The 27,357-nt window shown below is 42.3% G+C and overlaps 1 pseudogene; it reads left to right on the forward strand.

The window, feature by feature from the left end:
- Nucleotides 1-13,396: 13,396 nt before the first annotated feature.
- LOC147886701 (pentatricopeptide repeat-containing protein CRR2, chloroplastic pseudogene) lies at nucleotides 13,397-17,036 on the forward strand (annotated as a pseudogene).
- The last annotated feature ends 10,321 nt before the right edge of the window (nucleotides 17,037-27,357 follow it).

Consider the following 27,357-nt stretch of genomic DNA (forward strand, 5'->3'; position numbering starts at 1 on the left):
GTCACTGCTGAATTATATCTATAATTCTAACATCCCCCTGCAGTGCCAATGTGATGTACAAGGCTAATCAATCACCAAACGGATATAAGTTCACGGCACTGCGAAATGTCTCAAACTTTTCACGTGGTAGTGCTTTGGTGAAAATATCTGCAACGTTGTCATGTGTGGACACAAAGATCATACTGATCTCTCTTGCATGCAACTTCTCTCTGACGTAGTGATAGTGAACCTCAATGTGCTTTGTGCGAGCATGAAACACTGGATCCTTTGCCACTACAATGGCACTCTGACTATTAGTGAGAATTGGAGAAGGACCCTCCAAAGATAGATGAAGATCAGCAAATAGACATCGCAGCCAGACGCATTCAACTGTTGCTATGAAAGCTGCCCTATACTCAGCTTCACATGATGAGGCCGCTGTAGATTGTTTCTTGCTCAGCTAGGAAATGCAAGGTTTACCCAAAAAGAAACAATTTCCACTAGTGGACTGCCTACTGTCATAATCACCAACCCAATCTGAATCACTGTAGGCATGCATCTGCAAGTCACCCCCCTGGGAAATAACAAGCCAAAAGACTTCGTGCCCTACAAATAACGGAAGATGCGCTTAACTGCCTGCCAATGCATAGTTTTTGGGCTGTGCATATACCTGCTCACCTGAGATACTGTAAACTGAATATCAGGTCTAGTGTTGTAGAGATATATGAGGCATCCAACAGCCTGACTGTAAGATGTGGCATCAACTGATTCTCCTGCATCATGCATTGTGAGTTTCAGCCCCGGCTCCATGGGAGTGGCTATGGGCTTACAATCATGCATGTTAAATTTGTCCAAGAGTTTTGCCACATACTTGGACTGAGACATAACAGTGCCACGTCTCTCTTGAGAGAACTGGATCCCCAAATAAAAGTGAAGCAGCCCCAAATCTGACATGTCAAAGGTGGTCTGCAAATCAGCTTTGAAATCTACAATTTTATCTTCATTGGACCCTGTGAGCAGTAAGTCATCAACATAAAGAAGGATGACTAAAATTTCCCCCCCATCCATCTTGATGTAGAGGGTGCTCTCAGTAGGACTATTGTGCAGCCCCTTGCTAGTCAAAAAGGCATGAATCTTGGCATACCATGCATGAGGGGCGTGTTTTAGCCCATACAAAGCTTTGTTTAGCTTGCATACCTGAAGTGCATTTGCTGTAATTTCAAAGCCTAGAGGTTGTTTGACATACACCTCTTCCAGCAAGTCTCCATTTAAGAAGGCTGTTTTTATGTCCAACTGATGAACATTCCACTCAAAATGTGCAGCCATTGCAATAATAGATCGGATGGTGGTCATCCAGAATGTAGGAGCAAATGTCTCCTCATAATCTATGCCCTTTTTCTGAGCATAGCCTTTAGCAACTAGCCTTGCCTTGTATCTATCAATGGAGCCATCTGGCTTCTGTTTGACCTTGAAAACCCATCGTGTGCCAATGGCATGTTTACTTGGTGGCAAGTCTACAACATCCCAAGTCTGATTTTTTTGGACTGCAACTCATCATGCATGGCATTCATCCAAAGAGTACCTACATATGCTGATTCCACTGAATTAGCACCTTCCATGTGCCTTGCTGCACTGCAAGTCCTGCCAGGTAATGGAGCATCAATTTTACTCTCCTTGAGAGTTTGTAACAGCCAGTTTGGGACTGTTTTTGCTGCATGTATGTCTGGAATTTCTTGTTGCACCACTTGTTCCACTGCCTGTGGAGGTGGCAAGACATCATGTGGCTGAACTAAAGCATCGGGAGGTGGCTGAAAATTCTAATTTGCATCAGAAATATCAGTAGGGGAACCCAAGGCAATGGGTAGCAACCCCTCAAAGACATCCTCTTAAGAAGAAGACATATGAAATTCAACCCGAGTGTGAGCTGAATTTTCTACAAATATCACATCTCTACTGACAATGATCTTGCATGTAGCAGGGTTGTAGAGACGGTACCCCTTGCTTTCTGCACTTGCTTTCTGCACTGTACCCAACAAATATGCACTTAATTGCCTTATCTGACAACTTGTGCCTAAATTCAACTGGCACATGAGCATATGCAAGGCATCCAAAGACTCGGAAATGATCCACTAAAGGCTTTCTCCCATTCCAGACCTCATAGGGAGTTTTTGTTTTCAAAGCCTTAGTGGGAGCCCGATTTAAAATGTAGTTGGCACACATCAGACCTTCAAGCCAGAATTTGTGAGGCATGTGTTTGCTTTTCAGCATACATCTGTCCATCTTCATAAGAATTCTATTTTTCCTCTCAGCTTTGCCATTTTGTTGAGGGGTTAACCTCACTGTGAGCTGATGCACAATACCCTTGCCTTTCAGAAAAGCATCAAAATCTGTAGACAAGTATTCCCCACCTCTATCTGTGCGCAATGTCTGTATCTTGAGTCCGGTTTCATTTTCAACCATGGCTGAAAAGTGTTTAAACACCATGAACACTTCTGATTTGCACTTCAGCCCAAAGACCCAAGTGAAATTGGAGTAATCATCAATAAAGGTAACAAAGTAGAGATGACCACCCAATGATGGAGTCCTCATGGGACCACAGACATCACTGTGTATAAGCTGTAATTTTCGTACAGCTTTAATTGAACCATCCTTTTTGAAGGGGAATCTATGCATCTTGCCTAAAATGCACCCTTCACAGGCATGTGGAGGAGGTATCTCAAGAGGTGGCAATGCATCAACCATAGAGTGCTTCTGAAGTGTCATCAAGCTGTTATAATGCATGTGGCCATATCGGGCATGCCATAATTCTGCATTCTGCATGGCAGTAGTAGGGGTAGAAACTGCAAGAGCATGGGCTGCTCTTTTCTCAAAAAGATCAAGCTGAAAAATCCCACGCAGCAGAGTACCAGATAATCTTAAGGCATAATCATTTTCCCTGTCTTGGACAGCACATTTGTCATCCTCAAAGATGACCTGAAATCCAACTCTGTTAAGAGTGGACACTAAAAGAAGATTCTTGGTAATACCAGGCACATACAAGACATTTGAAAGTTTGAAAACTAAGCCATCAATGGTAGTAAGCTCAACTTCTCCTGTGCCACATACTGAATATGACGAGTTATTGGCACAAGTGACTTTCTTACCAACGGGAGGTGGATGCAAGGAAGTAAAAAGACACTTCCTAGAAGTGATATGCTTGGATGCACCGCTATCAAAATACCAAGTGTTCAGTGTTTCATTGACACTAAAAGCAAATGCATCCATGGAAGAGTCATAACTGCAAGTCAAAAATGCATATGTATCATCATTACAAGTGGCTATACTATCCCGAGCATCTGGAGCAGCCAGCCTAGAATCTAAAATGCAAGATAAAAAGGCATAATCCTGTCCAACAAAGTTGGCTGCAGCATCCCCACTGTCAAATGCATGAGGTGCTAAATCTGAAACAGCCATACCAAAGCTGTTTTTCTTCTCTTTTGCAAGCCTTTTCTTGCATTCTGCAATGTGATGACCTGTCTTTTTGCAGTAATCACAAAAACCCTTCTTCTTGGGCTTACTTGCATCATTTTTAGCCTTTTGTGAAGGCTGTCTTGACCCACTGGAAGGCTGATTCACTGATGTCTTTGCCTCTCCCTTTGTTCTTTACTTAAACTTTGAGAGCATAGCTTGTTCACCTGCACGTGAAGCCAAGTTTTTCCTGGTCTGCTCTTCCTGAAGCAGAAGTCCTATCAACTCATGAAAAGTGAGAGGATTTGCACCCCCCCTCAATGATAAGTTCAACAAGGTATGAAAGCTGAGATAAGACTCAGGAAGAGAATTCAGAGTGGTAGTAATCATCTCTGAATCAGGAATAATCTCATCTATCTTCAATAATTGCTCTCTGAGATCCTGTAGCTTTGTGAGGTGGACTGACATGGAGTCACCCTCTTCCATATGTGTATTACTTAACTCTCTTTTTAAGAAAGATACCCTTGCATCATTCCGGGCTGCATACATGCTTTCTAAGATATCCCACGCTGCCTTTGAGGTCTTACACGACCGGATATGCGGAATGATAAATCTTTTCACTGAAAGAGAGATGCATGACAAAGCTAAGGCATCCCGTGAATCCCATCTCTTTTGCTCTGGAGTAGTGGCTATAGCTGCACCAACAACTTGTATTGAGTCTGAAAGACTCAATCATGATCAAGTTGCTCTTCAAAAGAGTAGCTAAACTTGATGAAAGTCCTCCATATGGAAAACATGTGGGCAACCATCAAGGACTTTACAAAGATTTGCCACAAAAGAAGAGGCACAAAACCTCGTTCAATTCTACACTTGCTTAAGACTTGCGGTTGTTCCAAGAGCAAAGCAAGAATGGGCTGAGATGGCAAGTAGTTTCAAGGTGGTAAGAGCTAGGTATGAGGATTACACAAGTCTCATTTTGCATCTTGATGAACTGTTTGAACAAATCATTGCTATATGTACTTCATGTGAGAGGGGAGAGATTGCATATGAAGCCCCTTCATTCATTACAGATAGGTCAAAAAGGCTAAGAAAAAAGAGGTGAAGAATGTGGAGGCCAATGAGGCACTTGCTAGATAACTACATAACCATGGAAGCCAAGAGGTTTCTAAAGAATGAATTGTTCTTTGGAAAAATAAATAGAGATCACTACATGTAGGATTTCATCAGCTGGCCCAAGTGAAGTGCGATGTAGTGGAGAGTGCCATCAAATTTTTGCTTTCAGAAAAATATGTCCCAATAAGTCAATACAAGATTCACAATACCTTTGTGAAGCAGATAACAATGATCATAGTATGTTTGTGAAGCAAATAACAAGGATTTATCCTTAGCTAAAGAAAAGGCATGGGCACACAAGTGGGTGAGGGTGCAAGAAGAAGGGTCAAGGGAGGTCACTTCGAGCATGCATCAAGACATCCCAGGATCAGTGTTTACATATGGAAATCAATGCATATCAAATGAGAACAACAAGAGGACTCCACAATGGCTTCCAATTCAATAGTGAGATAATTTCAAAATGTGGAAAGTATACAATCTTCAAGAGAATTTCATACGATGACTTTCTACATGATAATAAACTGTGGGAGAGGACACAACTCTTTTTTATTGATGAAATACATCCTAATGATATTTTAGTTTTCATCGATAAAATAATGGCTACCACCATTGCTAGAGTACAATGCTGTAATATTGTCATTTTTGTTAGTAAAGGGGTCAAAGAAGACATGCTTCTTGCCTTAAAAAGACGTATTGATGAGAAAGAACCAAAGCTCTACAATGGTGTGTATGCAACAAAGAGAGATAAGTGAGAGGGTGGAACACCCAAGGGAGCTATGTTTTTGGAGAGTATTGATAATTTCTTTGAAAGAGAAAATCTCTCCTTAAATTATTAAAGTATAGGACAGAGAAATTGCCAAGTTTGGTGGCAACGACAATGTTGCTAATCATGGCAAATTTGAAAGTAGGAGGTGAGCTAATCATGGTGAAATATACCTCATTGACATGGGTACCATGTGGTGCACATACTATCAACTTGTTGTTGAAAGATATTGAACGACTATATTTTATTCAACCAATGTTGCAAGACACATATACTTTTGTGTATTTTATAAAAGTCGCCATTATTTGCATGTTGTGTTTAGAAAATGAGCAGTAAAAAGCAAGTGCAACAATTTTATTATAAAAGATTCGTCACACCTTTTCTTATTCTTGCTAGATTTCTAGAAATTCCCCACGCTTTGGTTTAGACAGTTGATAGAAGATGGGAAAAGAAAGAATATATAGCTACTAGAAGTAGATGCACACACTTTGTACCATCTACTGCATTTTGGAGAAATGTGGATAGAATTCAAGAAGGTGTGGAGCCATTTGTACTTGTTCTATGGATGGTTGATCAAGATGCATCTGCCATTGGTAAATTTTATTTGAAATTTCAAAAGAAATATGATAGGTTTAAAAATCTATATGCTTTGTAGCAAGGGAGATTGACTAAGAAAAGGTGGAAGAAAATGCACACCATTTGCATGGAGATACATTAGCCTTACATCCACAATATTGAATGCATGCATGCCCAATCACAAAATCCTGAAGTCACAAGCAATTTTCTAGAGGTTTGCAAAAATATGTTACCAAGAGACCAACAGGGTGAAGTAGCCTACCTACAAGGATTAAAGTACATGAAATGTGAAGGTTCATTTGGAGACCCTTGGCATCTTGATGCTATCAAGACTACTACTGCACCAACTTTGTGGAGGGAATATGGTGGAGAGGAATTAGAATTGTAGCATGTTACAACAAGTGTGCTCTTGGTGGGTGCATGGATGATGTGAGAGAAATTGGAGTGCATATGATTTTATCCCATTCAAAGAGATGCAATCGGCTAAAACTATCAAGGGATAATGATCTAGTTTATTGTTTTAAAATCTAAGGCTAAATGTTGAAGCTAGGGCAGCAAGAAAATCCAATGCATTGAAAAATGGTGATCAACGGCTAACTATAAAACTTGTGGATCATGGTAATTTCAATTAAGAGTAGGATGAGCTTGAATTACTCAATGAAAATAGTGAGGTTAAGGAGGCCAAAGCTATCATACCCATCTTAACTACAACATAGAATGTTCTATGATGCTTGTGTGGACATTTTGCATCTTTTGCAGATGCTTAGAGACAGATATGAGAATATTCCATATAAATTTTGCTTGAGATATTGTCTCTTATACATGCATATTCCATATGTAAATGATATTATGCCTATGATACTTTAGAATATACTTTTCACAAAAAAACTAGCTATTGTAATGTAGCACATTAAAGAGATAGATATTTTAACAAATTAAAATAAATGTTTAAATGTAGCACATTGTCCAATAACAAGTTGATTTTATTGTACACATAATAGTGAGAGCCAATTTTTTGACTTGCAAATAGTATTTCAAAGAGTCAAGTGGAAATTTGAGATCTGATATTTTCAAGGTACAAGGGTTGCTCTAGCGATTATGTGCGCAAGATAAATGTTATGTAGGGATACCATTTGTGAGACTGTAATTCATAAACAAAGCATGGGACTCACCAAGTTAGATCAATACTAGAGATGTGAAATAAATCAATGTTAGAGTTATGTTCAATATATTTATTCTTTTGAAATTTTATATATAGTCATTGATAGCATGCAGCAAAAGACACATTCTTAATGTTAGAAGAATTATGTGAAAGGATGTAAAAGGACTCAAGAGATACAATGTACTTTCTCTAGAACATATTTCCTTCAAAGCATGTTCACAAAATTACCTACAATAAACATCATGTGTGGAACAAAAACTTACATAAGATACTCCGAAGGAGTAGTTAACCTAGGGCCCATGCCTACAATTCCTTATTGCATGTAATGTTGTGAATATATTCACAAAATTACATACAATACTCTCAAGGAGCATTTATAGTTCCTTAATTGCGTGGTACCATATCTTGGCTATCTTGATTAGTGAATTAAGTAAAATTCAATGAGTCAAATGCCTTGTTCGTGTCTATATCTTCGAACATAGTTTTGTAGCATGTGTTTTGGGCCTCTAACATTTGGACATGGGCATGTAGTGCTCCAATCTCCTTAGCCATGGATGTAACTCCAGCTTGTAGTTTCACAGTGGTAACACCTCCTCTGCACCTTCTTGGATTAGAGGAATGGCTGACTTTGCTAGCTTGACCAAGTGGCTGTGTGCTTGTTGTGTTAGCACATGAGGCTAGGTAAATGTAGTTTTATTGTTTACTATCCTAGCTGTTTTGTGCTCAGCTAGTCTTTCCGTTCTATTCTAGAGATGTGGTGTTTGTCAATCCAATTGGCATGATGGTGCAATAAGTCATGGACATATATCTATCGAATAAAGGTGATGGGAATTGGCTGGTTATTTGGCATACTGCCTTTCACCTCTATAATCATTGAAGTAGGATAAAGTCAAAAGTCTTTTATCTTTGACTTGCAAGCTTCAGCTAAAATTACCTATTTCTAGCATTTCAAGAGCATTTCCTAATCAAAGAAACAATGTCTTTCCTTATCAGAGAAACAAAGGCACTTATAAGCATTAATAAGATGCTTTTTTTTTTGAAAATATCATTAATAGAGTTAATAGGTTGTAATGTGACAAGAAATTTAAAAAATAAAGAATTTTTTTTGAATGTGCTTAAGCTTAAATTAAAGCGAGGAAATTATAAATTGCATATGTGAATTTGGAAGATTAAAATGATATTGAATTGAAATAAATTAAGATGTTAGCATATTTAAGATTTTACAGAATCCTTTTAAACTTAAAATAATCATTTTTAAAATACAGCACTAGAAATTAAGGCATGGGCCTATTCAATTAAAGAAGGGGACTTCTAAGCAGGGGAATTATAATATAAAGCATAAAATGTATAAATTAAAGCATTGGATTTATACACTAAAGCATAGGACTTATAAATTAATGTGCCAGGCTTATAAGTTAAAGCACAAGACTCATAATTTAAAGCATAGAACGCATAAATTATAGCATGGAATGAATAATTTAAAGCATGGGACTTTTATGTTGAAGCGTAGGACTTTAAAATAAGACACATTAATTAAAAATATAAACATGAAGTAATGGAAATAAGGGAGCACAAAGTAAAATATACAGTGGACCAACATAATTATCATCATTTCTATACAAGAAATGTCATGTTGTCCAATACACTGCACTATACAAATAAGTCAATCATGTACAGTTCTAAGTCCTTGGTTGGGGTTGAGTTGTAGGCCTCATCTTGGTGCAATACAAAAATCCTAAAAAACTTTAATGTCAAAGGACAATTGCTTGCATCCTTAGAATTTCCAACATCATCAAGTCATTGTAGCCTAGTAGATCTTATGTAGGACCACTATAAGTAGATGGTACACAAATTTCCATCAGTCTGGGATGGGACATTGTGTACACATCTTGAGAAATTGAAAATGGTGGTGATGCCATGCATAAGCAGTTAGTGCCATGTGATACAATGTTTGATGGAATGCCTACACTGTGGTGGGACTGTTGCTCTTTAATGATGGATAGTGCACATTAGTTCTCATCATTGTCATCATTTCCCAATCACAAACGCCCAAGTGCACTTCTTCATTTATCTCGAAGAAATGCAGCATAATGTTTTGTGTATGGATATCATTATGTAGGACATTGTATTGGTGCATGTAGTGAAGAACATGCACAAGTACACTCAAAATGTCCAAAACATGTTGGCATACACGTGGAGTTTATTTGCATATCCGCATTGTCTCGGTGTCCCACCAAAAGTTTTCTTCATCCATCATGTTTGAGATAGCTTTACTATCTATCCAAATGATTTCAATTTTAATATGGAAATACAATCATTGAATTTCATTGGTTACTAGATTGATGAATCTAATGAAGCCCTAGTGTTGGACATCACTGAAGCATGTTGCTTCCTCCAAAGTCCTCGCTTGCAAATTCTTAGGTTTTGAAGGAATATGCTTCAAGGCCTTGAAGGTGTAAATCCTTGTAGGCTCAGAAGATATCTCTCTTTGATGGTGCATCTGCTAATATTTCCACTCATGCTTGTGCCCACAGCTATGTTCAATGTGAATCTCACATCTTGCCATTGGAGAATCATGCGTTGGCATCAACTCGGCACTACAACAACTTGAGTAGGTTGTGCTGGCAGTGCTATGGCTTGAACACATTTTTCTCTACTGATGGTGGTGATGACAAGGCTACATTGTAGGTGTTGGAAAGTGTAAGGGAGAGAGTGGATCCTGAATTAGAGAAGATGGCCCAAAATTGGGGAAGAAATCTACACAAACGGATGCGCAATGGGTAGTATAAATGTGAGGTAGGAAGGATCGTGTGGATGTGATGGAGTATGTGCAATGAATGGGGAAAGGTAGGGTTGATATGGATGTGATAGAGGACATCCCCAGTATCTTTTAATACCTGAGGATGTGGAGTGTGTAGACATAGATGGGAATGGGAACATTGAAAGAGGGATTGTGGTGGGTACATTTGTGGAGAAGTGCATACACTTGTGGTTGTGGTGGAATCTATTGTTCTCCACCTTGTGTAGACATGGATGTGGCTCCTCGTGAGGAGAGGTGGACTCCTTTTTCTTTGAATGCATGCCAAGTCCTCTTTATGTAATAAACTCTTCAATGAACATTTGGACCATCCCATTTTGTATCACAAGAGGTGGTGTCTTGATCTACTTGACCAAGACATTGTTGACACTCGAGTGCAAAGTGGTGCAAGTACTGTTCTCTAGATTTTCTAGGAAAGATATCTAGGAACCAGTCTTTAGTCTATGATATGCCATGGTTTTAACACGATTTGCATGTTGCTTCTACCATTGTTGAGCAGGTCTCAATGATGTCTTAATCAATAATCATTCAAAATTTCAGGTTCTTGTTCATAAAGACTTCTTTTGAAAACCACACGAGTGATGAACTTAGTAACCACAATACCTGAGATATGCATGTAAGGACAAGAGCTCATGCTCTTCTATTTCTTCTCAAGATCTCCTCAAGATGCACTCTCTTAGCGCACTGAAGTTCCTTGAGAAAAAGTTCCCTTGATGCATTCTCACTTTGGACTTTAAATGTTGTGCTTGCAGGATCAGCTGATGAGATGGGTCTCTTGAAGGTAGGTGGCAGTGATGAAGCTTCCAGGGGCACTGGGAGAGTAGTAAGCTACTGGACTTTTGAAGGGGGCATGAACGGGGTATGAAAGGGCCGAGAGGGGGCTTTTTCTTGGGTACTCGAAACAGGCATGGGTGCAAGAGGAGCGAGTGGAAGTACCACCATAGAAGGCCTGAGGGGAGAGGGAATAGAATCATGCATGGGAAGGATTGGTTGAGGTCCTTGGGCTGTCAAAATGTTTTGCTACTGTCTTTGCATCCCATGTCTTTCTTTTTCCTCATTCTCTGCAAGGATATGTACTTGAGCCAGTAGCATGTTCTCTTCTTTTGCCAAGCTATCTTCTTGGTTCTAGTACACCTAAAGTTGAGTTTGGATCTAGATAATTCTTTGTATATTGTCACTTCGCTCCTGGTTTCAAACATACATTTAGTAAAAAATCATTAGTATCCACATGAGCGTTGTTAAAATTTTTTGCGCATGTTGAATACCAAATGGACCACAACAAAGAACTATGGATAGCATTCCAGTTGAGAGGGGCTCTTCTAGGTGTATCTCCCAGTAGCAAGTAGACATAATTAAACAAGAAATGGGTTTTATGTGTCTGCACTGAATCCCACAGAGATCCGGATAGACTATAGTTTACAAAGAGCTGTGGGATATCTTCTTGCATACATTGACATCCCTTACACTAGCCGTCACCCTGGCCTATCTTCCTAGCTCGATTGGCTATCTAGACTCCTTTGTGAAGTATTAGCCAGAGAAGGTAGAACTGCTTCTCTGAGATGTTCCTATCCCTAACTTTCTCAAATCTCTTTGCCAATACTTTGTCCAAGTCTATCCTATGCCATTTTAGGTTGAGGAGATGGATTACCTCATTCTGTCCTTCTACCTAGATGGGCATAGGAATTAACTGTGTTTGTCCCTCCCATTTGAATTCTTTAAGGGAAGGCTTGAGGCGACCTCCCATCCATGGAAGATTGTCCCTCGATCATAGATTTTTCCTCTCTTATATCATTGAATATTAGATAATGAGAAGAATAGAACTTAATATTCACATTTAAGACAACGTTGATATGTTGTCTATCTAGACTATCTTATGTGCATGCAAAAATAGTGATAAAAGAAGAGACCATCATATACAGTTGTACTAGGGCTAGTAACTATGAATTGATTGCAACCACAATCTTTCCTTAAGATTGAGTGTCAACCAATGGGCGTAGTTATAGATAATCTAATATATAACGATAGTTGTATGTCACAATTGCAATACAAGATCCAAATTAGGATAGAGTGTCAATTGAGACAAATGATCTTGAATACATAATGCATTTACAACACAATGTGTTGTACACTATACTATCCAAAATGGTATTAGAGTGTCAAGTACAACCGTGAAAAAGTTGCAACATAGAATCCGAATATGATTTACTACTAGCTATGACATTCAAATATTCAAACAATTTCATAATTTCATAGACTTAGACTACAACACACTTCTCTAGAAAGAATGAAGTGTTAGCCTAAGCCTTAAATACTTAAAAAGAAAAATTCTAAGTAAATCTATAATTTAACTTAGATTGCAACACACAAGTCTCGAGAGATTTATGTCATAATAAGTCTTTAAAACTTGAAACACAAATAATATATAACATTACAGACTTAAGCAAACACATTTATAATTTAACTCAGACTGCAACACACAACTTGAGAGAGAGATGAGTGCTAGTCTGAGATTTAGAAAGGCAAAAAAGCTTTAGAAACTCACCTAAGAAAGTAGGAATTGTAGGATCTATGAGGACCTATGGATCTAGTCTTTGAAGTCTTTTGACACAACATCACACTTGCTATTGTGCACACAATTGTATAGTCTGATCTAACACTGTGGCAATTCTCAATTCATATTTTGACTCATCTTGATCGAGTTCGTTAATCGTTAATGGCGAGCTTTAGTGGAGAAAGACTAGCAATTCAACGATGCAGACCCAAGGAAAGTGTAAAGGCTACACAGATGTTGTATGATTTTGTGTGCAAGAGGCCTATTTTTATGCTCTTACTTTATGCTAGGAAGAGTCATGAGAAAAGTTATAGAACTTCAAAGGCCATTAACACAGCAACAACCCATTAATCATGTATCATGTTTTGCCATAGCAACGCTCGGGTTGTATATACTAGTTTAGTTCTATTATAGCTAAAAACCTTGCAAATTCTCAAGGAAAACCTTGATTAAAAAAACCTCTCCTTCACTCTACCCAGTCCCTAGTGGGCATGGGAATATTCAATACGAGATGTCTCATGATAAGATCCACAATTGGATATCCTATATAAAACTTGCACCCATAAAATCACTCCTATCACAGGATCATCCGGTACTCAGGATCTCTAATCGTGGAACGCCATGTCTCGAGCAAGGCACTGATTGAGTCTAGTCTATGGAGCTCCAGGGTTGAACCCAAAGATACATGGATGCTAGAATGATAGTCAATCCTTGCAAAATGTCTAAGCAGCTTGCCTCCAATTCAGTTATCGTACTTGTACTTCACCCTAGTTGCTCCACGTTGGATTATACCATCACATGAGAGAATCTTGGTAGGCAGAGGGCGCCGTGGCGGGTGATACACACCCAACACTGACCCACACGTTCAACCACGAGGCAAGTCCGAGTCCGAGGCACTAAACCTTGAAAATCTTGAAGCCCCCATGTATCAATCAAGTTCTACCTTGAAAATACTCCCAAACTAGTTTTGTGATGTGTGGAGAAAAAAATGTGAAATGTGTGTAAAGAGCCTGCTGTGGAGACCGAGTACTCTTCCATCGATGTCGAGGTGCTCGCTTGTATGCCTCAGCAGCGCATCGCAGCCGCTCTACATCATCATTCTCACAAGCCCATAATTCGTTGCCCATGTCTTCATTCCTCGTTGTCGCTTCACAAGGAATGGCTTCTTTGGTGGCCTCAACGTGGCAGAGGCGTTGGCTTCAGCACTTCCACCGCCTCCATCCAGCTAAACTTAAATCCTCGCCACAACATCCTGGCGTTGTGCGAGCAGGGGCGCCTCAAGGACGCATTAGACATGTTGGATAGTTGCGGCTCCCAGGTAGATTCCGGAACTTATGCTTCTCTGTTGCAGGGGTGCTCCACTAATATTGCACTTACGGGTGCTAAGAGAATTCATGCCCACGTTGTGGCAAGTGGTCTAGAGCAAGATATATTCTTGGAAAATCACCTTGTAAGAACGTATGACAAGTGTGGGAGTCTGAACGATGCTCGGAATGTATTTGATAAGATGCATCGGCGGAGCCTGATCTCATGGAACACAATGATTGCTGCATACGCCCAGAACGGGGATGGCAGGGAGGCTATCCAGCTCTTTAATAAAATGCACCCTGGAGGTGTAAAACCGAATGCTGTTACTGCAATCAGTACTCTCCGTGCTTGTGCCAGCATGGAACTCTTAGAAGAAGGCAAGCTGGTTCATAGTTACATTATTGATGATGGAGTTGAGTCAAATGTTGTAGGGAATGCTCTTGTTAGTATGTATGCTAAGTGTAGGAGTATAGAGGACGCCCTAAATGTTTTCGAAAAAATGCCTTTTCGAGACGAAGTCTCATGGAATGCAATGATTTTAGCATACGCTCAACAAGGAAAATCAGAAGATGCCATTCAATTATTAAGGAAAATGAATTTGGAAGGAGCAAAGCCAGGCAAAGTGACTTACATGACTATTCTCAAAGCATGTGCCTGCCCTGCTGCCGAGGAAGAGGGTAGGGTGATACATGCACACATCGTTGCTAGCGAATTTGAGTCAGATGCCATGTTGGGAACTGCTCTTCTCAACATGTATCGCAAGTGTGGGAGTTTAGAGGATGCACGAAGAGTGTTTGACGAGTTACCTGAACCAAATCTCGTATCTTGGAATGTAATGATTGGGGCATATGCCCAGCTTGGTCAGGGCAAGGAAGCCCTAGAAATATTTAAACGAATGGAAATGGAAGGTGTGAGGCCGGATGACATAACATTTATAAGTATACTCAATAGCTGTGCCAGTCCTGTAGCCCTGCCTGATGGCAAGATGATTCATGATATCATTATCACGTGCTGTATGGAGTCGGATGTTTCAGTCGGCAATTCTCTTGTTAGCATGTATGGGAAGTGTGGGAGCCTTGATCATGCTCGGGCAATGTTTGACAGAATGCCTGAGCACAACTTGGTCTCATGGAATGCAATGATCGCTAGCTATGCCCAGCATGAGCGCGATAAAGAGTCCATTGGGCTTTTCCAACAGATGCTGCAGGAAGGTGTGAATCCAGACAATATCACATTTATCAGTGTGCTTCGTGCATGTTCCAAACCTTTAGCCCTGGAACAGGGAAAGCAGTTGCATGCTCTGGTTATAGATACGAGATTCAATTCAACTGTTTCTGTAAGTAATGCTCTTGTGACTATGTATGGGAAGTGTGCAAGTGTGGAGTATGCACGCAAGGTCTTTGAAAAAATGACTATTCGAGATGTCATTTCATGGAATGCATTGATGGCAGCAAATGCTCAGCAGGGGCATGTAAAGGAGGCCTTGGAAGTTTTTCTGAGAATGGAACTGGAAGGTGTGAAGCCAAACAAGGTCTCAGTTGTGAGTGTGCTTGAGGCATGTGCCTGTCCTGCAGCCCTTATGGAGGGAACGAAGATACACCATCGGATTATTGATTTAGGCTTTGAGTCAGATCTTCTAGTGGGGACTGCTCTTGTCAGTATGTATGGTAAGTGTGGGAATCTGGACACTGCTCGCAACGTATTTGATAGAATGGCTAAACGAGATGTAGTCTCATGGAGTGCAATGATTACAGCATATGGTCACCATGGGTGTGGCAGGGAAGCATTTCAACTTTTACAGCAAATGATTCCTGAAGGGGTGACACCAAACAAAGTAACATATGTGAGCACCATTGATGCATGTGGCAATGGGGCAGCGTTACCAGAGGGAAGACTGGTTCATGCCAACTTTTTTGACAGCAACATTGAATTTGATCTTGTCGTTGGGAATGCCCTTATTAGTATGTATAGTAAATGTGGGTGTCTAGAGGATGCAAAAAGAGTCTTTGTCTTTATGCCAAAACGTGACGTGGTTTCTTGGAGTGCAATGATTGCGGCTACTGCTCAGCATGGCCATGGCAAGGAGGCGGTTCTTATTTTCTGTGAAATGTGCAAGGAAGGTGTCAAGCCTGACAGCATCACTTTTGTCAGTGTTCTCTCAGCCTGCAGTCATGCAGGTCTGGTTGATGAAGGATGCAGGTATTTTAATTCCATAACTCGAGATTATGGCATTGCACTGACATTAGAACATCATTTGTGCATGGTGGACCTTCTTGGCCGTACAGGGAGACTTCAAGAAGCAGAGCAACATATTAAGAAAATGCCATTTGAACCTGGTCTTGTGGCATGGATGACTTTGCTGAGTGCCTGCAGGATTCATAGCAATGTGGAACATGGGCAACGTGCTGCAGGACATGTACTTGAGTTGGATCCACAGATTGATGCTGTGTATGTGGTGCTTTCAAACATATACTCTGCAGCAGGCAGGTGGGAGGATGCTTCAAAGATGAGGAAAGTCATGGCAGAAAGGGGTGTGAAGAAATTGTCAGGAAAAAGCTCAATCGTAGTGGATGATAAGGTGCATGAATTTTCTGTGGGAGGTATATCACACCCTCGGTTAGGGGAAATTCAAGCGGAGCTGGACAAACTGGCCGAGCAGATGAAAGAAGCAGGGTATGTGCCTGACACAAAACATGTGTTGCATGACTTAACAGAGGAGAAAAAGGAGTACTTACTTCGTAATCACAGTGAAAGGCTAGCTATTGCCTTTGGGCTGATCAGTACCTCCCAAGGGACACCTCTGCACATAATCAAGAATCTGCGCGTTTGTGGTGATTGCCACACTGCCACTAAGTTCATTTCAAAGATTGTTGGACGCATCATTGTTGTAAGGGATGCGAATCGCTTCCATCGTTTTGAAGATGGGATTTGTTCATGTGGGGACTATTGGTGATATCATGACGTCAAGAACAAGATTGACGTGTCAATTTGACTTCCAGCATAGGACAATCAAGCTTGCCAAAACAACAAAATATGTAGTTAATGGATAATAGAAGAACCTTTTAGTTACATGCTGGCCCGACAGTGGAGTGCTTTGACACAATGGAAATGAAACAAACCAATGTTTGGGCTGAACAATCTAGCAGGTGTCTCGTGGCTTCATAGAAACTTTTTTCATTCCTGATAGAATCGGAAACCTTTTGTATAAATGCATGCTTGACTGTGTCAATGCACGTGACAGTGTGTGCCCCTTACACTGATTTAACCCGCAATGATGAAATTGGTGGCCAATTCAGAATTAGCCATCCCTGATTTTCTGTCCGAGTGGATATTGTAACCCATTGTTTACAACATCAATTCTCGTTTAATTAAAATATGATGAGTTTGGCCAGTTCCTTTGATAAGGATGCTGAAGAATGGTTTAGAGGCTGGGGACATCAAGGGTCTGGTGACTCTTAATGGTAGCCAAACGTGTGCACAGCTGCTTGTGGCGGATGATATTGTGGAATTCTCCTAGGAAGATGAGGTGAGTCTGAAGCATCTTTGTGAGAAACTGTCTTTTTCGTGATGCTTCTGGATTTGAATAAAGCTGGATTAAATCCTTTGCTTTAAGAGTCACTTTAGATGCTTTGCCTTCTTGGGCTTGGAAGTTACCAGTTGAATGCCTTGAAAGAGGGGTTATCATCAGATACCTAGGGTCCCGTCTGAGCCTGGAGGTATCCTTAAGACAAAGATTTGATTGGGTTAAAGGGCAAACTCAAGCAGAGTCTCTTGCAATAGTAACATTTCTTGATTCTCATTAGTTTTGTGCTTACAATGTTCTTGTGAGAGCCACAAGCACTCTTCATTGGCAAGATTGCAGTTCATAGCCCCTCTACCTAGCATGCTAGGGTGACGTAGATTACAATTGAGTTGTGAGCGGATAAGGGTGTGGGAGAGAGTGCCCATTGTGTTTGCAAAAGTGATCTATTTCTCCAATATCTAGCATATTGTGATATTTTCAAGAAAATATTTTTCCTTTTTCTTTTTTTTTGTGGAGCAAAAAAAAGTCTTTGTATTATGTCTTAAAAGACACACTACCTTCTTGAAGTTCCAATTACAATTGGTTCAACCAGTAAAGCTGAACAAAAAGCTAAGAACAAAATGAAAAAAATGGAGATCATATGGACGGAGGTTCTGTTGAAGTCTTTGATCAATGCAATGCCTCATCGATAGATTATCCATTTGCCTTCTTTTTTGGCCGCCTTTACCTTTGTTAGTTTCTGAGGTTTTGTTCTTTAACTAAGCTTTGTGAGTTCCTTTGCAATTCACACTTGTGAACCTTTCAACTTTTTGGATTGTCTAATGATCTATATTCTTTCGCATGCTCCTTTACTTCTTTTTGCAATCGTGTGGATACCTGTGTATCTAGGGAGCTCTTCACTTCTACGTTGAGCTTCTCTTGAACCTCTCCCTTAAGCTCCTTATGGAGCTCTTCTAACTAATTAGAAATTAACTCATCATCTAAAAATTGCTGGGTTTTGGCTTCTTAGTTCGAGCTCAGAAGCTTTTACTCCTAATTCCTTAAATCTACTCTTTAGCTCATTGTTCTCCTTTGTAAGAAGGAGAATCTCCTGTTGAAGCATAAGGAGTGCTTCATGTTGCATAGTGCTAGGTAGAGGTAATGCTCCCGTTGCAGCATAGGAGGGCGATTCTCTTTTTTCTTGCCACGCATTGCACAACTAATAAATGATAGTATGTGACCCTACTAAATGTGTAAAAGTTTAGACCTTGTGGCCAAAAATTTCAGGGGAAACAAACTCATGAAGAGTATCTCACAAGCAAAACTTTTGACCCGTGAGGATTTTTCCACAACGTCAAAGATTTTTCTCACCTTGTTCATAAGATTTGGCCATAAGGTCAAAAGTTTTCCCCACACACACACACACACACACATATAGATACATATGTAGATACTTGAAAAAGTGGCCACCAGGTCAAAATTGTTCGATAGCTTGTTTATGAGGAAACTGTTATGTGTAGACTCCGATGGTGCTCATGTGTCGTGGGGATCTTGAGGAATGCCATCAAAGCCTCTACTTTCGAACAACTACTTCTGGGAGCTCCATAAGCACAAACGGCCCACTTGTGTCACCCAAGCATCTACTGGATCGTGTGCAAGTGATTTCATGAGAAAAAGGAAAGAGATGGGAGAGGGGGAGAGAAGGGAGAAGAGAGCATGAGGGAGGGAGATGGGAGCAAGGAAAAGTGGCAATCACAAGACAACTAAAAAGGAGGAACAAGGAAACTCAATGCAAGAGAATAAGAGAAAGGAGAGCTTCTATTCCGTTCCTTGAAAGTACACAATGAAGACAAAAGTCAAACATTTGGCCTTGTATACAAGTCACCATTTGAAGGGAGGGCCAACCCTATTCCATGTACCTCTCTCTCTCTCTCTCTCTCTCTGTGTGTGTCTCTCTCTCGCTCTCGCTCTCGTTACAACCACTTAGGCATATGTTAATTCTCTCTACACTCCTTCATTGGCAAATGGCTCTTGTGTTATCCATACACGGGATCCAAATTGCTCGTGTAATCCTGGCCAATTTGGGCGATCTCGACGACTACTTCAAAATGGAGCCATTTGTGGCCCAAAACCCGTAGGATTTGGATAGGCAAGATCTGTCAACATGCTCAAAGGCTATTAACATGCCCCCCTTCCTGTTCACAATCCATCCGTGGATTGTGTTCGGTACATGATGTCGGACTTGAGGGCGTTATTAATGATGTAGTAGCGCTCGGACATCTTGTGGGAGATGTGGCAAAAGGGATGGAGAGGCTTCCAAAAATGTGTCTCAAACATATCTTCAAATGTCTAGATGTGATGTCCATGAAGATTTCGGACACGTACATAGAGCTGCATGACGTGAGGGAATGAAGGGCCCTTGTTAAGATTGAAGACAATCTCTACTTGCAGCCACCCTTGGTGGAGCTCTTCTGCTAGTAAGGCTTGTGTGGGCAGGTCCCTTAACAATATTATCAATAACCGAAAAAAATGCATGGTGGCTACAATGGATGGATCAGGGATAAATGCAAATGTTGTGTTGAACTCTTCCATCTGGGCGGCTAGAGAAAGGGAAGAGCCAACTGAGGGAAAATCGAACTGCGGAAAATTGTATGCAATATTTGGATCCGTGTTATGCATCCTTTCAAAATTGGGACAACTCTTGTGGTGGCATAGGGGCATAAATGTGGGGTCAATTCTCCATTCAAGCCCTGCACAGCAATATGTGGTCCAAAATGCTATAAGCCACAAAAACTGAATTCTCCGTTGAGGCTGGAGCCCTGCATCAGTGTTGGTCGTAGGTACCAACTTATAATCTGATCGGGTGTAGTTTCCCTGAGTATGCCGTATGGTGTTCACACCGCCACTTGCGAAAGCTGCGTTGAATGATTTCAGTTCAAGGGCTTGTACCTCCATGATATCTTTCATGGAGAGATGAAAGCTCTACAGCTTCCCTTTCCATCTATTGACATTTTCCACATCCTCAACCGATTGGAATGACGTGATGGCTTCATACCAAGTGTCGTGGTTGGGTGTGGAGTCTTGCGGCTGGTCCTGTTCTTTTGGCAGCTGCAACGCCACTTCTTTCTCCAGCTCCTCTTCATAGGGCCCTTCAATATGTAAGAAGAGCATGAGTTTCAGAATATTTTACCAGTGCTTTGTTCCCATGTCTTCTTGTCTCGTCCGTTGACAGGCCGGTTTTGCATGGTCCCGGCTTCGTGCTGTGAAGTGGATGGTTATTAGGTGGTGGCCGTGCTTGGGGAGTTCCTGTAATGGTGGAGCTTGGGCCGGTGCCTAGTGCTGTGTCTAGGTGTGAGGGCGGTGAGGGGGATGATGGCAGAGGTGGTGCAGAGGAAAATATCCCAGGCTAAGTAGATGTCATTGTCATGGCCTTCAGTGGGGTAAGCTACATGTGAGTCATCAAACTGGATAATGCCAATTTGAAGCATATTTGGTAATACTGCATGATATTATTATACAGAACACTGATGCTGGTTGGTGGGTATCTTTTACTTGTGCTGCCCGAAATAAGCAGTGGAAGATATACTCAGTTTTAGTGCGATCGCACGCCTGCATCCACTCCAAACTGCGCTGGATTATGTCAGGATGGCACGGTTGGTGTTCTAGAGCCTTAGGCTTTACTAGTTCTAACAGTGGCATTGGCATGAGATAGTTGGTTGAGTCTCTGAGCACTCTGCACCATGCCATAAAATTCTAGATGATGGGGTGGTAGCAAAGGGTGAGTAGGCCATTACCAAAATTGGATGCTCTTGTACAATGGAGTGATGGAAGGCCTCATTTTGAGGTCGTGTAGTATGAGTGTGTTATCAAAATTGATGTTGTAGTAAGTGTATGTGTCGTGGACAATGTGCGGTGAGAAGCCGTGCTGACGCTTCCTATAGCCTATCATGGACCTGATTGGAATCTCAGACCGGAGGGAAAGAAGCCATTGCTGTTTGAAGGTCTACCTGCAGTGTTTGGATTTGCTTCTCTCGTTGCTAGGTAGCTGCATAGAGTTGTTGGATTAAGGCGGCCTGTTGTTGGACCTGTATCTCCAGCCTTTGCTTTTCCTCCAAGACTTGGGCATGCTGTTGTTGATCGAGAGTCACCTGTTGCTCTGCAATGCTCCAAAGTCATCCTGGAGGCTGTCTGTTCGTGATCGTTCAGTTTGTGAGGGCCTCTTGAGTCTGTAATATCTCCGACTCAAACTTCTTTCCAATTCCAATCACCTGGGGTTCCGAGGCTTCCACCACCAGGTGTTCTACGCGCTCTTTTTGGAGTGCGGCCGTTGTCTCGTTGAGCTAGCAGAAGGTCTAGAGTGTCTCTTGGTGCTGTAGTCTGAAGACCTGCTGATGCCACTGCAAGAGATTCTGTGCTGCTCTCGTGAGAGGATTGATCGATTGCAGGAAGGCCAGCTCCTTTATATCGAGATTGTAATCATGCCAGATTAAATCCATGTAACTTTCAGGGGAGTTGTATGAAGTCGATGTAGCTCCATTTCCTGTTGGTACAAACTCAGGCCTGGAGAGGGGTTTGTCATGAAGCAATTCTCGGTTGCTAAGTAGATGGCGGGGGGTTAGGCTCTTGAGCATCCTGAGTCAAGTCGGTGATCTACTCATCAGGACCAATCGATCGCTTGAATCATTATTATCGATCGTGGCTTGCCCCGTGCTTCTTTTGCTCGTTCTTTGCTCGAATACTTTCTTGTTCCTCTTGCTGCTGGAGGAGGTCTTGCTTCCATTTGTTTGTTTCCTCCCTTTGTTTCTGGGCCTCTTCTTGTACTTGGAGCTTTCTAGCCGCTTCCTCCCTTTGGAGCTTCTTGGGTGCTTCTGCTTCTTGGGCCATTTTGGTTGCCTCTTCTTCCCTTCTTTTTTTTGTTGGCGTCGATCGGATGTATGCCACTACTAATAACTCAATGTCTCTATCCGCATCACCATAGCCTTTCGAGATGGGTTATCAAAAAGGTGATGGATGATGGGCATCAAGAACATTGGATTCCTGACGTTTTCGCCATGTTGACAGATGCTCACGATCTCCCTGTAAAAGAAGTCTGCCCAATTAGTGGGCTCCAGCTTGTATAATCACAGCAGGAGGTTTGGGAGGATGATGGAATGGTGTTCTATCAATTGGATTTGTGCTAGCAGCGTAATGACCCGAGTGGCTTTTGCCAGTTGCGGATTGTTGATTATATTGAGTGGCACCCCTCCCCAATGGATTTTGCTGTTGCAGGGTGCCACATCTACCAGCCTCTTCTCCATGGCTCTTAATGTTCGGTAGGACTAGGACATTACAAGTCGGTCAAACGTCCTCTGGATGGTCTCCACCGTAAAGTGGTAGTGATGAAGCTGATCGTCTACATGCACCCAGCTTGTAGTACTTGTCACCTTGTTGTAGTTGGCTACAAACTCCACAACCTGTCTGATATTGAAGTGGCAGGGGAAGTTTGTTGCCACAATTTGCAGCCCGACTGCTCTGATGTATGGCTCTACTTTGGGATCTTGTAGGGCCATACATGTTGCCGTGATGTGGTAATGCAATCTGTAATCCTTAAGGTTATGTCGGAACTGCGAGAGTGCAATACGATCCCTTGTAACTGCTCCAGCCATTCTTGTCCCAATGGTGAGAACCTTGTAACTTGGACCCCATGTTTCGAGAAATTGTGCACTCCTGCAGTGTCCTGCATCTGCCTTTTTCGGAGGGTACGCATAGTAGATTGTTGGGCAGATGAATCTGGCTCTTGCTAGTGCTGTTGGTCCATTTGTTCGAGAAGGGGAATGGAGATTTTTGTGGGAGGAGGAGGGGGTAACTCAGTGCCGGAAAGTGGAAGTGACTTCAGTGAGCTCCTCGATGGAGAAGAGATCATTGAGTAGATCGGAGTGGGAGGAGATGGTGGACATGTATGAAAATGGCGAGCGGGAGTGGTTTCAGAGGCTTTTGGGAGCTGTGAGAATTTGAAGAAAAATTCAACATAGATTCGGTACGACAGAAAGTGAGCTCCTGAAAATGAGGCAGGTTATTTATATAGGGCACCTAGTAAAGCAGCAATTTGCTTTAGCAAATAGCATAGTGCGACTGCTTTACTATAGCAACAACTGGCGTTAATCTAAACAACTGGCGTTAATCTAGGATTATAGCAGTGACTCAATGTTCTTAAAGAAGCAGGTAAGCGTTATTAAAGCAGCGGCTAGCTTTGTTGGGATGGCATGTCGTTGTGTTAGAGGCAGGTGCTTTATCCATATAGCAACGTGTAGCGTTATTTATGGGAGTGATGTGATTGGCGTTATTTTTTAGCATAGCGGGTAGCGTTAGTTTTATAGCAGCAGGTGGCATTATTTTTTATAGCAGCTGGTGAGACAATCACTGCGTATCAGTCGATGCACTAAGGTTATAGCAGTGACTCAGTTTTGAAGACCCTAGTGATGATTCGGACTGTGGGACCCTCTACTAGACTTTGCCTTGGTGCATGTGGTGTACTTATGACGTGGTGCAGACAATCATGACGGAAGAAAAGTGAGCAATATGACCTTGGATGTGTGTCGACATGTGATGACTTAATGATAGAAGTGCAAGTAGACACATTATGCCTAATCATCCCGGAGTGATGGACTAACTGTTACGGAGTGGTGAATTAAACTGTGGAAGTTGAAGACTGACTTGACCTTGTTCTATTCTCACCTAAGTCTCAGATTTTCTATTCTCACCTAGACCCTGTGCATGGATGGTGGACTTGGAGCGGTAAGTCTGAAAATACCTGGAATCCCTCTAGGCAGTGTATTGCTCAGGAAACTTGTGAAGAGTGTGCAGGAAGCTTGTAGAAGTGGTGTTGCACATCACTGGTATTAGCTTCCACCAACTGGAGCACTTCCTGGAGCTCAGCATAGACATGAGAAATCCATTTGTTTGTAGGAGACTTGGTCAGAGCATTGTTGTGTGCCTCAGATGTTAGTGTTGTAGAATGAGCGGCAAATTCTATTGGATCTACCATGTATGTTACTTTTGTGGACGTTGATGCTGTGAGTTTATGCTCCCAATTGCTACAGCTGGCCTCAACCATACATGTCATGATTTGGCATGAGAATTGTTTGAGCTTTCGGCTTGTCCATTCGCTCGGGGGTAGTAGGGAGTAGATTTATGGTGCACTATAAGGAACTTAGTATTCTAATTGTATCATTCACAAAGTGTGCCCCTCTATCACTCACAATCTTGAGTGGGAGGCCAAAGCGGGATATCATATTCTCGTACAAGAACTTTACAGTGGCCCTTGCATCCACTTTCCTGGTGGCCTTGGCCTCTACCCATTTAGTGAAATAATATGTGGCCATGATAATGTAACGGGCTTGAGTTTCCTTCATGCCAACGGGACTGATAGGACCCACAAAATCGATTCCCCACTTTTCAAAGGGATGATCAGTGTGAGGACCCCGATCAATGGCATTTAGTCCTTGTTATGAGGTATAGAGATGGGTTGGCAACAACGTTTGACAAGCTTAGCGGCATCTGTGAAGAGTGTTGCCACCACAACCCGGCCTCCTGTAATACCTTGTGGGTCGTAAGTTCGACAGCGAAGTGGCCACCAACAATGCCTAAATGGAATTCCTTTAGGACTTTCACAAATTCATCTTCTTAGATGCATCGGTTCATAATAATATCTTTCCCCATTTGGTATGAAACTCTGAGTCCCAATTGGGCGTTTACAAAATAGGGGCTGATTCCAAGACCAACTTTAGGGTCTCATAAGACAATTGACATTCTTCTGTCCAATGAAATATAATCAACAATTTGTGCAGAGGGCGGGCAATCTCTACATAATTATAAATAAATCTGCGGTAGTAGCCCATGTGCCTGATGAACCATTGTACGTCCTTTGCATTTGTGGGTCGGGGCAATTCCAGAATTAGTTTGATTTTGTTATAATTGGTGAAGATCCCATTCTTGGATACTATGTGTCCAAGTATTACCCCATGTTTCACCCAAAATTGGCACTTCAGTGGATTGAGGGAGATTCTATAGATACGATGTCTTTCGAACACCAATCTCAAATACTGAACATGATCATCCCAATCAGAGTGAACATAGAGATCATCCAGGAAAATTTCTAAAAGCTCCTTCAAGTATTACGCCTCAGTAGCCGAAGAGAGATCGCCAAGAAGAGGGGGGATCTCTGCTACCGCACCAAACCTCTCACCAATAACTGAAAGAAGCCGGTGATAAACTGAGGGGAGACCAGGGAACTTGATGAAAACAGAAACTCCCGGCTTGTCCTCTTCAACTAAGTCAAAGCCCAGTTGAAAGGGAAACAAAAAGATCCTCATGTAGCCTAGAAATAGAAACCCAACCTGTAGCAAGTCTCTCGTGATGTCTGGGGAATCTGGGCACACCTGAAAGAAACCTCGTCCTAACAAACGAACATCCTTAAGGTGGGGGGCGAGCTCCTAGGGAAGTGCCGCAAGCATCCAATCTCTAGCTTGTGATCTGGAGGGGTGTGAACCAAAGATGTGTGCGAAGAGAGTCGTGGAACACTCATGCTCCAAGTCCGTTTGTAGCTGCTGCATCTCGTCTTTTGAAAATGTGATGGTTCTCGCGGCCGGTGTGTGCGGTAACGGATTGACTGAATGGGTGCCCATTCGTCAATCGAGGTGGGAAAGGCCGACTCAAACACCAAAAAAAATTCCATCCGCTTTCCTGATGCCCAGGAAACCCCCAAAAAAACGGGGGTACACCTGAAGGGAGAGGGTGAAGGAAGGAGGGAGAGAGGAGAGAGAGCAAGTCAGAAGAAGAAGGGGGTAGGTTGAAGGAGGAGGGAGGTTGAAGAAGGGGGGAGCTGGAAGGGGGGAGAGGGAGGGCAGCAAGGGGGAGGGAGAGAAGGGAAGAGGACAGCAGGAGGAGAGGGGGAGGAGTGAAGAGGAGAGAGGGAGGGGAGGAGAGGAGGAGGGGGGGAGAGGAGAAGAGGGACAGGAGGAGCATATAAGCAGCGCGGGGGGGGGGGGGGGGGGGGGCGCAGGAGCAGCAGCGCAGGGGGTAGCGTAGGCAGTAGCGTGGGGGGGTGCGGGAGCAGCAGTGCAGGGGGGCAGCGCAGGCAGCAGCGGGGGGGGAGACAGGAGCAGCAGCGCGGGGGGAAGGGGCTACAGCAGCAGCGCAGGGGGGAAGGGGAGGGGAGGAGAGGGGAAGGGAAGGGGCAGTAGGTAGGGAAGGAGGGGAGGGAGGAGGCAGCAAGGAGGGGAGTTGAAGGGAGGGCAGTAGGAGGAGTGGGGAGCAGCAGCAGTCCATCTACTTCAAATCAATTTTGGAGCAATAGGTGGCACCATTAAGCCTTTCTGAGATGTATTCGATGCAAGGCATGGGAAACTTATTGATCACACTCAACTTGTTCATTGCCCCCAAAGCCAATTCTGGCATGCTCTTTTTGAGAACTTAGGCACCAAATTGCAATTCTCCACTACAGATCACCCATCGACTGATGGACAAAGTGAAATAGCTAACCAAGCTATTATCTAGTTGTTACGTAGTTATGTCCATGACAATCCTACCCTATGGGAATTATATTTACCTCTATTAGAGTTTGCGTATAACAACTCTACCCATTCTGCTATCTGCAAGGCAACATTTGAGATCATCTATGGCCAAGTCCTTCCCACACCCGTTGCACATTTAGGAGAGAGGATTTTGGCAGCTGATCAGTTTGCTGAAGATGTGCAGGAAGTACTTACACGGGTTAAGTCCCATATTCAGCGAGCTCAAGAAGTGTACAAGAAGACTGCGAATAAGAAGCGAAAGGATGTACATTATGAGAAGGGAGATTGGGTTCTTTTAAAGATTGACAAAAGGCGTATAAAGACAATCCGAGGAAATACCAAGTTTGTAAAGCTAGCAGTAAAATATTATGGACCTTTCTAGGTTTCAGAGGTTATACATCCAGAAGGAGCTCCAACATCATACAGGTTGACATTGCCTATTAGCTAGAGGATGAAGAATGGTTTCCATGTTAGCATCTTGAAGCCATTTAAAGGTGAACCACCGGTGAGGCCTATGAAGAAGAAGAACCATAACTTGAAGACGGGGTAGAATTACTTGTTCCGGAAGGAATACTATTCCATGAGAT

This window comes from Dipteris shenzhenensis, chromosome 24, assembly GCF_047967505.1.
Source record: "Dipteris shenzhenensis isolate YYH24624 ecotype China chromosome 24, Dip_SZ_1.0, whole genome shotgun sequence".
NCBI lineage: Eukaryota > Viridiplantae > Streptophyta > Polypodiopsida > Gleicheniales > Dipteridaceae > Dipteris > Dipteris shenzhenensis.